Source organism: Maylandia zebra, linkage group LG20 (assembly GCF_041146795.1).
Source record: "Maylandia zebra isolate NMK-2024a linkage group LG20, Mzebra_GT3a, whole genome shotgun sequence".
In the NCBI taxonomy this organism is placed as follows: domain Eukaryota; kingdom Metazoa; phylum Chordata; class Actinopteri; order Cichliformes; family Cichlidae; genus Maylandia; species Maylandia zebra.
In genome coordinates, this window is record NC_135186.1 from 26,727,939 (window position 1) to 26,742,468 (window position 14,530).

The window sequence follows — 14,530 nt, forward strand, 5'->3', positions numbered from 1 at the left end:
AAATGAAAATAATCGGCTGATTAATCAGTGATCGGAACGATCGTATCTGCTGTTTCTGACCAACTTTAAAAAGCGTCATCCGATAAAATCACCAACTCGATGTCAGTCAAAGCTCGGGCCTGCGGTCTGCTTTTTGAATGAATTTTTCCTTTAAACTCCCTCTTCTCTCTCCTTGAATCATCAAGGAGCATCACTCCTCACAAACGGAAAGAATAGACATCCAAACGCACGCACGCACTCATGTGGCCTCTCTCTGCGCATAATGATTCATCAACCACCGTTTGCTCATGAAACCGTGATTTCGGGTCCGATGAGTTCATTTACGGAGCTGGGTGGTTTGTCGTGGGCCCTCGGATGCCCCCACCCCCACCTCTCTCATCCCGCGTCTCGACGGACCAAACGCTGCTGCTGCAGCATCACCGGCAGCCTCCAAACTGCGTTTTCCCTGCCGCGATGGATCCCTGAGTAAACCGGCGAGCTGCTGTCAGAGAGACACCGCTGTAGCTGCTGTGGACAAGGACCGACACGCAATGACCGCAAAGAAATGGTGCCATAGGCTCCAACTAAGAGATAAAGAAAGACAATTTTATTTTTAGCGATGTTATAGGATCGCCTTGTTTACCTTCTCGACAGATAAGCAGCCGGGTGACTGTGATATTACGGCATGTAAGAGCTGGATAACTATTCCTGTGTGACCGACACCCTTCTGCCGCTGATTACAGTGAAATGAAAAAGGTAAGCTTGTTGACACGTTCAGGATTTACATCGGGCGTTGCGGGTTTCAGTGAAGAAAAAAAGAAACAACAAACAACAAAAAACCTGACAGCTCAAATGGGAGCTCATCAGGCTGCATTGTTGCATCGACAATTCCAGTCTTCTTGAGTTGAAATTGACGATTGATTTGGGTGTTTGGATTAGGTCGATTTTCACCTGTCGAAATACGAGTGTGTTTTTAGCGCAAAGAGCCCTGTAAGTAACTTGACATAAATCAATGTAGGTATTATGCCAGCAGCTTGATTTATTGTGAATGTAACAGTTATTCACCTCAGGATGCCTGGACTACCTGGCTTCAGCCTGCCAAAGCCAAAGTCGGTTTATCCTGTAAGATAGTGGTGCCTGAAATCTTTCTTTCCCCTTTTTAGTCTTATGCGCATGATCTGTGTTTGTCAAAGTTATCAAATCTTTGCTTTCATCATTCCTGCAGGGAGAAACAGCCACTGAATTCAGAGTTTGGATAGGGAAAAGCATGTCTTTTGAGAACAATTAGGTGAATCTCTGTTAGCTTTTAACTCAGATTTTGAATTAATCAGAACCATATATATATATATATATATATATATATATATATATATATATATATATATATATATATATATATATATATATATATATATATATATATATATATGTGGTGGCATTGCTTTTTCTTTTTTTCTCTTGATCTTTAATGAGTGGAAATAAAACCCCAAACTAGCAGCAAAAACTCAGGCTATCCTCGAGTTTCATCATTCTCGGTCCTAAAATATTGCAGTTTTTATTATCGAGTGTGTGAAAGACATATTTCTAAGGGGCCCTGTCCTCTGGAGGGAGCAGGAGCTGCCTGCTAAATTTTTTGTGTGGACAGAAACAAGCTCTCTTCTACTGTAAAGCTGCAGATGAGTCCGTGGGGGATGATCGATAGCCAGTTTGTATCAAGGCTCGTGTTTCAGCTGTCATTGTCGAACAGTGGTCTCTACAATTAAAAGCCCATTTTGTTAGTGAAAGACTGATTAATAATTCATCCGCAGCTCAATGGAACCACAAATCTGTGGATGGCACACTGAAGGATGCCTGTGGCTTCACAGTGGCTTCAATCTAGTGCTGTGCAGGCTGGAAGGTTTACACATCACTATATAGGCTGGATGGTAAATACACACTTTACTGTTTGCTGACTTTTAAATGTGCACTGGATTGTTTGCTCTAAGCAGAAAACTAAAAGCATACACACTCAGTGTTGAGCAGTACAAACAAGACATCTCTGGGTATCCAGTGTCAAACAGCTCTGTTGGTGGTGGACTGTAGCCTCTAACTGCGGTGTCAATGTCATATCTGCTGCCAGGGAGCCAACAGCCATGATGATACTGTACCACGGAGTTTGAAGGAAACCCAGCTGGCTCCGGTCCAGGATGGTGGGTGTTTTAAAAACCGGCTTAGTCAGGGCTACTGCAGGGAGTGATTAGAAAAGATAGCATACAGTATCACACACATCAGTGTGACGTCAACAGGACGCAGAGCATTAGAAGTATTTTCACACCAGGACCCGGATGAATCCAGAAACTGAGCCAGAGTTGCAGAATCCATCACACTGAACCCATTATGTGAATATTTAGAGAGCTGTCATGCAAACTATCCAGGCATTATTATTTTTTCTTAAATCTGAAACAATCTCAAAGATGAATATTTGTAGTATCTCCTAGTGAAAGAATGTATTTAAGTGCACGGAGTAGCGTGTAATCTTGAGTTCAACTTGTATGCTACATGAGTGCTTCCATTTTAAGTTATGTAACATTTCTACTCACCCACATTTCAGTACGAAACATTGTACTTTTTACTCCACTACATTTATTCACTGGTGGAGGAAGTGCTGAAATCTGTTACTCAAGTTAAAGGAGCAGGCTGGAGTGTAGAAATATACATCCCTATAACTAAAAGTACTGCAATTAAAATATATTTCAAGGTAAAAATGTCAAAAAAAAAACCAAATGGCTTTTTTTTTTAAAGAATAAAATAAAATAGTCATTGGTTTGATGCATAAATGGGTAAATATCACCTTAAAGGGGTTGTTCACTCCAAAATCAAACAGATATTTTTTCTGTCACCTGCAGTGGGTTTTCCCATCTATATTTTTCAACCTGTATCAGAGATATGTGCTATAGAAATGTTTGTATTTTCTTAAAAAAACACAATTAAAAAAAAAACAATCCACAAATCGTGGTGCGAGCAGTTTCCTGTAGGAACATTTTCCTTTCTGCTCTCTCCACTCTCCAGCCAACCAACTATCCAGAAGGAAGCCGTTCACCCGTGATCACAGACTTGTACTCGAGACAGTGTGACAAGATACAAATATTAATGGCGTTTATTTATTCTGAGCTGTACTGTTTGCCAGCATGGCTTGTGTTTTAATACGGTAATCTGATAAATGTAGTGGAACAAAAAAGTATCTGGTCATTCAGGTCAGCTTTCACAATAAAGCCCCGAACAGTAGATGTAGAGATACTAATGAGTACTTCCTTAGTTAATAAAGGTAAAGACCAATACACCAAACCAAAACAGTCCAGTACAAACAATAAAAGCTGGGCCTAACTGCATTTAACAGACACAAAGCAACATTTTTTTTTATCTCTGTTTTGGTCTCTAGCAGCTTAAACATCGAGCAATTAACCTGCTAAATGTTCAGCCAGCTAGTCGCTAATCATCAGTTTTCTATTGCAGAAGAAATAATGTTAAATAATCTTTTAACCTGAAAATAGTTGTCTGCTGTTGCTGAAAGTGTCTGGGAGTAAGAGAGGTGGGAGTAAATCAAAAATGAAGTTGTGGACAGGGAGCTTCACCTCACTGTAGAGCTACATAAAACAGTGGGAGCCTGGAAGCAAATGGAGCCGATAATTCTCTCCAGTCTCTTTTGCTTACAGTTCATAAGGTTTCCTGAAGTATGACTGGCCGTGCTGGTCATTACCTGTATCATCAGAAGAGACAGAAATATCATATAGCATTGGCCTAAAAAGCATTTCAATGCACAAGCAAAACAACGTTTTCTTATTCTGTCTCCTTTGTTATTCATTTGGCTGGATTTCCTCCTCTCTCATCTCACTCTAGATTATCAGCTGTATGTGGTGGGAGTAAGGTCAGGTGACAGAAACAACAAGTTAAATACAGTATAGCAGCTTCACCAGCCTTTATGTCGCACTGTTATATTGACTGATGTAGTACTATAACTGACAGCAATATAGTTTGCTGAATTTAATATGTCTGTTGTTATTAAAACTACTGTTTGAGGTAGCCTATTGATGCTATTTGTTCCACATTTGTAATGTCAGTAAAGGCAAACCTGTAAAGGGAAAATGCACTCACTGGACCTGAATTCTAGAAATGGATGAATTTGGAGTTTAGATACAGAAATGGACTACATTTAGACTGTTTTAAACTATATAAACAAGACAATCTTAGTGAAAAGTTACTTATCTGTTCGCTGTAACCTCATCAAAGTGAAGTTACTGAGAGACTTTTTAAAAATTTTGTTTACTTGATCCATTTCAACATGGCAACCTATACCAAGTGCAGTCATAAAGTTAAATCACTCCACCAGACAGCTATACCTGATTTACATTTGGCTTATGTTTACTCCAGGATGTTTTCTTATTCACATCTGGACTGTTTTGAACACAGCTGCTATTTTTAGATTGCTCAGAAGAGGTCCCATTCTGTCCCCTTGCACTTTTGTGAGCTTCTCCGGTGTGTCAAATTGATGATTGTTCAGTTTGAGTAACAGAATGAAGTCTCGTGGAAGCAAATCTGCTAAACAGCGAGTGAAGATTGTATTTAGCAGCTTCATATTTTGTTGGGGTTTGTTGAGGTAGCTCAAGTTTGGTTTGGTTTTTTTTGGCTGCTCTTGTGCATGCTGCGGAACTGAACACATGGCATCATATATTTTTAACATAAAAATTTATATGGGCGTCATCGTAGATGGCATGATATATGACAACCCGTAGTTTGGACCCAGCTCTTATCACCAGCGATGATCCTCAGCATGTGGGACCAGTTAGAAACACAAGCTGATCTTTTGCCCTTGTACAAGTTTGAGGTCCACAATGAAAGTGGCTAGAATGGAAATTCTCTCCTTGGAAATCTTTGCTTATACTATTTAGTAAAAAGGCAGGGATTCATGAGATCTTCAAGGTGAATTCTGTGTGAAGTCTGTATGTTCTCCCCGGACCTACTTGGGCTCTCTCCCAGTACTCTGGCTTCCTCCCACATTCCCAAGGCATGCATGTTAGTTTAACTGATAATTAATTGGCTGTAGGTGTGACTGTGTGTGAATAGTTGTCTGTCTCTCTGTGTTAGCCCAGCAATTGACTGTCAACTTGTCCAAAACGTACCCCACCTCTCACCTAAAGGTAGCTGGGATACACTCCAGGCCCCCTCTGTGATCCTAAACTGGATCAGCAGTTAAGATAATGGAGTTTTTGTTAACATTTTGATGGGTAAAAATCAGTCAGACTGATGGATGAAAATCATTTGATTGAATATAACTTGAGTACAAAAAAAAATCCTCATTGAAAAAAAACTCGCAAAAAACAGACATGGATAAAATAAGAATTCAAAAATGTTCTTAAATGAGACCCGTTGTGTTTGCTGTCTGACCGGGAGAAGAAATCCCATACAGTATTTCAAGCTGTTGTTTCTTTGTATTTACCATAGCAACAAGCCACCGGTGTAACTTCGGTTCATGCAGAAGAATGGCGCTCTCAAGCCAGCCATGTGTACAGTTCCTTCTTATCATTGATGAAGTGTCTTAGTGCTCCATCTGTTCAGCTATTGTCTCATCATCATCCTCTTAAATTTTTTGAGAAAGACGGCTAAAATTAAGAACAAAGATGGCGTGATTTCAGCTCCGAGGAGAGTCGCTCATCTCATTCTGTACGTCCGAAACAGAGAGAGATTTTATGACCTTGGTAATGCTTCTCTCGGTCCATCTCACACAGGAGCCGATGAAGCGGCTGAAGGTGATTAAAGTCTGCCTCCATTGATGGTCCTCTGTGCTGCTGAGTCAGTGACCTTTCCTGCCATCGGGTCACTGTGCTCAAATAGCTCCTCTGCTTTCCTCTCCCTGTCTCCTACCCTCTTATCCCTCTTATCCTGTTCGCTTCCTTTGTGCCCTCTTCTGTTTAGCGGCTTGTTTCACGCAGCAAAAACAACCCCCAAGGACAAATCAAATGAAATGATAAACATTCCGCTACATTGCACCAAAAAAGCTCTCTCTCCTCGGCATACTTCAACTGTCTTTCAGCGTTCATCAAATTCAAGTTGAAACATCTCATACTTTCCACTTCTTGCGAGCCCCAAAATAGAAATAACCGTTTTACAGTATGCCCCTGACAAGTGTCTTGTTATCTTCCTGCATGTGTCATTTTACAATAAGTCCCTGCCTGGGCTGCGTCGCTGAATGGATCCTCTGACACAAATTTGCATGTTATGCTTAACGTTTTTCACCAGGGACAATTTATCAGAATGCAGCAATTAAGGAGTCTGTGTCCCCTGGTGATTAATTATGTCTCATGTGTCCACAGCAGAGACAATCCCAGGAACAGTTGTTTGTTCAGGCCAATGTGTGTGCATTTTATTTTTTTTATTTTTTATGTGAAAAACAGTTTTCTTGGTGTTGAACAAACATTTGCTTTGCTTTTTCCTGCACGACCAGTTTGCAGCTGGATCCAAATAAAAGCTAACAGACAAGGACAATTGACAAACCGTGATCGAGAGACGTCTTCTGTGTGAAAGGTAGAAGCAATACTGTAGGAGACAGAGAACAGGAATAATGCAGGGTGACATTCAAAGCTCAGGGATATTTTGTTTTGGAACTACAAAGAGAATTTCTTCATTCTTCGCTTGCATTTCTGGGGCAGCTCTCGATGATTGTGTCTGTGGGTGGTTTTGTGTATGTAAAAATACTTTTTTTGGATGAGGACTGAGCTCACGGGTATTCATTGTAATATCCACTGCCCTTGAATCAGAAGTCAGCTTTAATTACTTCTTTGTAAACATAAGAAAACTGGTGTTCAAAACAGATTTTGCCTTTTGGAAACCTGCTACCCTCCAGCAGGTCCAAACCAAATGCATAAATTCACTTACATATTCCAGAGAACAGTGGGATAACAAATGCTCATCATGCTCTAATGTGTTGCTGGACAACATTGTGGTAAACAAACACAAGCATGCAGAAAAAGTGTTAGTTGCATTATCCGGGGAAAGATCCACTCCTACCTTAAAATGCCTGCAGCAAGATTTGTTTGCTTTAAAGCCAGTGTTAAATTGATAGAACTATTATTAACTTGCTTTACTAGTATACAATTGTTTGGGCCTTGATATTCATTTTACTGCAAAACAGTGGACAGACAGTGAGCTTAATAGGGAGCCAGAGAGCAGATCTAAGCCCTCTGCAGATTAACACTATGGGTTGCCTGCCTTCTGGCTCTTGCCGCCAATTACATTCACTCAAACCGAGACCTGACCCCGGGTGCGTGCTTGTGTCACAGTCTTGGCCCCCGGCACCATATGGACATGGCATTGCATGTTATCACGTGTGTTGCTAGCACTGCATCTCATCACCTAAACACAAGATTATTTTGACCTTTTGGCATGCATGGCTTCCCCTGATTTCATGCATGCAGCATCAGGGTCCGAGTGTGAATAGAGATAATTAACACTTCTGACCAGGACTGATCTCTGCAGCATCTTTTTAAAACGTAACAATTAAGAATGCTTGCTGAAATAAATACTCGACTGGACTCTAATTTATTCAACGAGATACTAGAGATGAAAAATTCATTACTGACGCCAAGCTGCAACTGTTTTGTTTATGGTCTATTAGTGATAAGAAGAAAAATGGAGCCTCTATTCTTTGTGAAATTTAGACATCAAATCACCTATTCTGCAGCAAAGTTTTGCTTAAGTTAGAATCATTTAGTCCTGGTGAATGTGGTGACACTTATGGTGACAGCAAACACTTACCCCCGAGAGCACACTGGGTGCATGTCTGTGTTGTCACGTCTCAGACGAGGTTCGTTCCGTTCTTTGCACGATTTCAAATTACACTTGGAGCGTTTCAGAAGCGTTTGGTCTGTAGGAGATTGTTTGTGCTGTTTCTGTTCTGACATCCTGCTCTCCTCATCTGCTGTTTGGGCAAAAATACAAAAGAAGGAAAGCATTTGTGTCAATGCAACCAAATAAGCATACAGTACATTGTTTAAGCGCAGAAGTCGGTCATAAAATAATTTCAAACATGATCAGGTTTGCAGATGATTTGCATGCACACAGTACAGTTTTTTTTTCCACACAACAGCTGAAGACAGTGAAACCAGTTGGAGGTGTGCAGCCTCTTGCCTGCAGCTTTTCTAGCAGCTCATTGTGGCTGTCCATTCTGTTTCATGACACTCTTTCGAAAATTAGAGTGTATCGATTCATGGACTAATGCCACAAATGATTGTTGTCTTGTTTCGTACATACACTTCTGGCAAATGATCACGGTCACCCTGTTTTTGACAGCTGAGTGCTTTTTAATGTGATCCAGGAACAGTTTTTGGTCCACCGCACAATGCATGACGTAAAGAGAGGCTAACTAATAAGGCTGTTATCAGGGAGATTTAATTCTGCTAGATCACATGTAGATATTATTAAGTTTCCCTTTGTTTAGGTAGGTTATCTTGTTGTAGTGCTGGGAGGGATCATAGACTGCTGCTACTGTGCCAGTCAAAGCTGCTATACAAAGGTTGCATCCAGTTGATAGTGAATATTTACATTCTCTTTCTGTAATTATTACCGTTAGAAAACAAATGGTAAGGTTAAGGCACCTTAAAAAAGCCATTTATTTCCATCTGTTTTTGTATCTGATTTTATATATTGTTGAAAAAATTATTTTAAGATTTTAAGAAGTTCAAAGTGAATGAGCTTAACTGTAGATGTGTCTACCTTCCAAAAACGATTTGGACTTCCAAAACTAGCATAGAGCTAGTTCCACTGGGTTTGTATTTGGATCATTTTGAAATATTTCCAAGTATATATTTTTATAAAGTTATCATGTATAAGAACGGCATGTAAACTTTAGTCTACTACATAAAAGTCAAACATATTACACACCAAACCAACATTCCAACCTCCTGCACTGTTACTGAAAGCAAATACTGCATGTTGACCGTAGAGCATATACTCTTAATTTTGGCCATTAAACATAAGAAAAACATTGTTTTTCCCTCTAAACTGGACCAAATAAATTCAAAAAACAAAACTTCTTTATGCTCTTGTAATTAGCCATTCCCACCCACACGAATCAGGACAGATTGTTATGGTGTTTAAACAAAATCGAGGTCTTTCTGTGTTCAAAACACTCTTATTATTAGGTTTGTAATTGTATAATTCTGTTTCTCAAGGAGCTCGTCGACCTTTAATATGTTAATATGTCTCCGCTGCAAAGGCAGTCAACAATATCCAAATGGTATTAAATTATTTACCCCCCCAAAAAACACTGGCACATATAAGAGTTTCACATGGAGGCTGCGCACAATGTGCGTTTCCCACACCATGACTGTACAAAGGCTGCATCAAGCCAGGCAGAAAACATTACATTATTCCAAGTAATATTTTCTGTCCACATAAGTGGTAATGTGTGCACTTTCACTGGCACACACGTTCTCATTTAGGCAAAGGATTTCAGGAAGGAATACTGTAGCCTTTTGTGTGATGCAGATTAAACTAAGCTCAAGTTGGAGACTGGGAAATCACACCGTGGCTTTGCTTTGGCTTAATCCTGCCTGTGCATGGTGTCAAGATTTTGAATAATAACGTTAAGTCACTCCCACAGCTTGAGATATAACAGAAAAGTTAGAAAACTGTAGCCATATCAGAACTCAAAGTGCAAAGCAGTCAACAATTAAGCATGTGACAACCGTGTCAGCTGGAAATCACATTACAGACTTCTGATAATTTGTTAAGCCAAAAAAGTTTTAGTGGAACGTTCCTACCAACCAAATAATGCATAGACGCAATGTTTTAGCTTCATGTGCAAGTCGTAGCTGGATGATGGTCGATATAACGTGCAGAACTGGGGCGACAACACTGTTGTTTTCATTGTGAGTTCCATAAGTGTTCAGTTTAGGCAACAATCAATGATAGGTTTGATAATTTATGATAATCTTTTTAAAAATGTAACATCTTTACATCTACTGTCAAATATGGAAAAGAAATAGTAAAAACTTATATGTGATTACTCATGAAAGTAATATCGATATCGAAGGGAAAAGGAATATGGCGTTAAACGTGCTGTGTACATGGTTGATGTGAACATGTTGTGACTTCAGACTTACTCAGGTCCTATATGCTAGTTACTGGTATTCATAATTTGTCCATGTTCTTTACTTTAGACTACATGGGATTTTTTGTACCCGTAGTAAAGCATTGACTTTCAGAAACCTGTATTTTCCTACCACAGGGCTGGTTCATCAGAGCCTTTCTGCTGAAAACAGCTGCCTGTTGTGGCTGAGAAATGATGTAATGTGAGCAGAGATGGTGAAATGAAAACAAATGAGTTAGAGGATATAAAGCTCCGCAGAGAAACTTTATTTGTACATTTGTCATTGTAAGCTAGCACTTCAGTGATTATGAACATAATGAGGAAATGTGTCTCTACTTATTTTGATGAAAATTAACCAGCTGGCTTTAGGCTGCTCTAAATACATTTCTTTTACAAATTAGTCATATAATATATCACTTTCATTTAGTTAAACGACATGAAAAATCCCTTTTAATTGTTTTCGTGCATTTACTTACTGTAGCAGGTTTCTGTGTGTCTGGCTGCACTTCGTTTACTACTTTCAAAACTTACACCTACTTTGGGTCTGGAGAGACGTAAACGCACCCGCACTGCCCGTTTGCTGTCAAGGCCGCAAAGAGTCAAGAACAACATTCAACCTTGTGACATTACACACCTGCATCCCCTCAACCCACACATGCACACACACTCACGCAAACTTTGACTGTAGCTGGAAGGAGTGATTGTGCGCTGTGTCATCCTCAGCAGTGAGGCAATTTGAAGCCTGTCTCCCTTTTTCACAGATAGATGCAACACGTCTCCCAGGATTGCTGAATACAAACACACTTCTGATCACTCATCCTCACTATAACCTTGAAGCTAAACAGAAGGGTTTATCACATGACACGAGGTGTGCTACTACATTTTTGCTGTATTAGAGCTCTGCTACATTGAATCCTGCTGTTGTCCTGAATCCTGCAAGTGTATTTATCCCACCTATGTACCAAGTTACAACGCTGCCAGTACCAAACCTATATAAATAGAAGCAGCATTTTCCCAGGTCTACCAACGAATGGCAGCCTGAAAGTGTTTAAGTGTATTATTAGTGTATTCCATCCTTTCTTAATTTTTAAAGGGTATAAATCCTCCTAAACTAAGCTGATACCATATCTAGTGTTCCCTGTTTTATCTTAGAACTGCAAGAGATTTGCATGACAATGTGGTCACGTCTTCACACTATTAAACTTAACAAGAGCATTAGCGCATGTGACAGCTGCCCTCGTTTCTCTGCGTCAGTTTGATGTCTATATATTATTTATCGTGCATTCATGGACATTCGCACTCATTGCGCAAAGTGGAGCTTGCAGCACTCCAAGTCACACGAATAATTGTTAAAACACAGTTATGTGGGATCTTGTCATAATAGCGGTACATATTCATTATGTCATGACCATCTGTTCATATAGAGAGTATAGCGCAATATGTACTAGATAAGTATTGGAGCAAACATATTTGAGTAGCAGCCTATCAATTGATTATCGTGGGCTAATGGACGGCAGTGATGTGTTTTCACTAATTTCATTGGATTTAGGGAGAAAATGTGTGATGTCATAGAGACACTTGTGTTGCTCTGTCACTGCGGCAGGATTAACAACACAGGCAACGAACTGACTTCTGCAGTTCCTCTGCTGTCTTGTGTTTGTGCATATTTAAAACTCACAGTCGCCACAGCAGGCTGTCTGAATTGCTTATGTTTCTTGAACATGGCTTGACCTCTTGTTTCACTTTTATCCTTGTATGTGGGGCGTCAACTGATGGACAGGTCACCCTGAGCTCCATGTTTTAAATCCCTGTCGTGCTAACTGTAAAACACCAGGAACAGCAGAACAGCAGCAGGGAGGCAGCTGTGCCTTGAGACTGCCAGGTAATGGGGCAGCAAGAGGCTCCTGAGCCTCACAGGAGGCTAGAGGGCAAATCCTGGATGACTTGGAGATATATGGCAGAATCAGTCTTTCCCATGGGGATCCCGTCTGGAAGCACGACTGTGATGTAGGTCTTGGATAAAGGAGTTGTCTCAGACCTCCTCTTGAATTCTGCACATCTCTGTAGCTTAAACTTACAGAACTGGCAGCTGAGCATTAGGAAGTGACTAATGTCAGAACCCGGATTTGCCACCTGCTTGGAGAACATCTGTCTGTCATCACAAGGCGATCTCACTCCATTAATCTATTGGATATGCTAATGAATTTCTTGTGGAGAGTTGCAAGGATTCCCAAAGGTCACTGTGTACTCTTATGCATTGCCTTTCCCTTCCATGCAATGCTCCATCCTTTAGCTTCATTTGTATATCACATAGAAGTACACAGTAGCAGTAAGCAACCCTGGCTCCTGCTGTCCTTAGACATTGTTTGTTGATGTCATGGAAGCATTTTGTTAATTTTTCAATTAGCCCTTTGTATTTCTGATCATTTGTAGCATTTGTGAGTAAAAATCTATCTAACTATATCTATATCTGCATATAGATATTTATATGTAGATATCTGTGGTTGTAAACAATGACTGATGCAGGGAATAGGAAGTCTTGAACCACATATCCTTTATTTGCCACAAAGATATCCTGACTATAACAGAAGCCTTGAAAAAACAGCAGATGGGATCCCAGATAGCTACAACTTTTTTGCCTCATGCTTTACTTGAGTAAACTCAGCTGTGACCAACAAAAAGGTCCAAATGAGATTTGGCACATTTGGCCTAGCATCAGTTGCTGTAGGTAGGTCAGCAATAGCTGAAACAAAAAAATAGTAGAAAGTGTCTGGAGCATTGCTAAAGAGTCTGGATGTCTGACTTTTAAGTGTTTTCTTCTTTCTCTGTTGCTTTTGTTTTGTTTAAAACCCCTCCCTGATCACCTGAACCAAATGCCAAATATCTCCATTGGTGTGTTTTCTTTGTTGACAAACAGCACCTTGTCTTCTTGGTGCCACTCTACATATTGTCACTACAGTCCAATATATTTAACGATAACATTTTAATTCCATTCAGTTCAATATGATTTATACAGCGCCAAATCACAACAACAGTCACCGCAAGGTGCTTAATGTGGTAAGGTAAAGATCCGACAATTATGCAGAGAAACCAAAACAATCAGATGAGCCACTATGAGCAAGCACTTTGGTGACAGTGGGAAAGAAAAAAATCCCTTTTAACAGGAAGAAACCTTCGTCAGAACCAGGCTCAGGGAGGCCTGTCATCTGCTGCGACCGGTTGGGGGTGAGAGGAGGGAGACAGGATGAAAGACATGCTGTGGAAGAGAGCCAGAGATTAATAATAACTAATGATCAAATGCAGAGTGGTGTATACACACATGGTGAGGGAAGAGGTCCATCCATCCAATTTCTTATGACCAGGAGGGTGAAGCCTATCAAGTTTATAGTTAACTAAACCTAAATTGCGCCTCATTTTTGTTGTTCAATGTTTCATTGCTACAATGACAATAAAGATTCTGAATCTTGCTATGAGGCCACAGTGCCAATCACTGCATGATCATGCTGAAATGGTAAATGGACTCAGAAAGCTCCTTTCTACTTAATTTGAGTACTTAAAGCGCTTTCTACTACAAGTCTCATTCACCCAATTACACCCACACACAGCACATAAATATAAATATTTTACCATTTTTATATATTAGCCAAAATCACATTTCATGCAGTAGAATGCAAGATATTAAGTTCATTTGAGACACACAGTTTATACAATTTATAAACAATCTGTTCCTTTGCATAGCTGTACTAGTGCTTTTGGAGCCTGATCTCAGTACATGTGCTTCAGCGTTTGACAAAGAAGATTTTTAATACATCAAATAAGCCATGACGTTAACTGAATTCTGACTTTGTTTGTCTTGTTTGTTGTGCTGTAGAAGCAACGACAGTTCATCTCTATATCAATTCCAGCTTGTTTGACAAAAAGGAAATATGGAAATTTAACTTCAGCAGTCAGTAATGAGATTTTAAAAATGTAAAGCTGAACAATGTAATATAGCAAACAGTCTGTTCTCAGTCTGCTGTTCTTAAACTAATTAACCAACAGTGGTTGCTGTTTCCACTGTGAGATCAATGCTTGGTCCTTGTTGGGGCTGTTGTGAGCAGTAGTGTGTCAAAATGTTTCAAAGGTTGAGAGGTTTGAGGTGGAGAAGAGAGAGCAAGTAACTTTCTTCTTTAAATGGTGGAGAGAAGGTTTTTTTCAAATGCTCTCTGGAAGCTGTGTGATTGTTTCTGCCTGATCCTCCTGCATACGCTTGGTCACTGCGCTGTGTAGAGTCTCATTAGTATGGATGTCAGCGCCTCTCCTTCAGCTGAACCTGCCATGCCACTACAGTAGTAGAGCTGCCTGCCTGCCTGCCGCATTGTCCCTGGATGGCCGATGTGAGGCTGCCAGCTCTGTCTCCTCCCAAGGATGACTGAAATGTGGGCGAGC

At 40.2% G+C, this 14,530-nt stretch overlaps 1 protein-coding gene across 5 annotated transcripts in view; it reads left to right on the plus strand.

The window, feature by feature from the left end:
• The first annotated feature begins 237 nt into the window (after positions 1–237).
• Positions 238–14,530, plus strand: part of dlgap4a (discs, large (Drosophila) homolog-associated protein 4a) — a 101,622-nt gene continuing 87,329 nt past the window's right edge. For 4 of the 5 annotated variants that reach the window (XM_076878548.1, XM_076878549.1, XM_076878550.1 and 1 more), the window contains exon 1: positions 238–735. The gene's annotated coding sequence lies outside the window, so the exon portion shown is untranslated. The remainder of the gene's footprint in view (positions 736–14,530) is intronic. The other variant, XM_076878551.1, reaches the window with a different exon arrangement.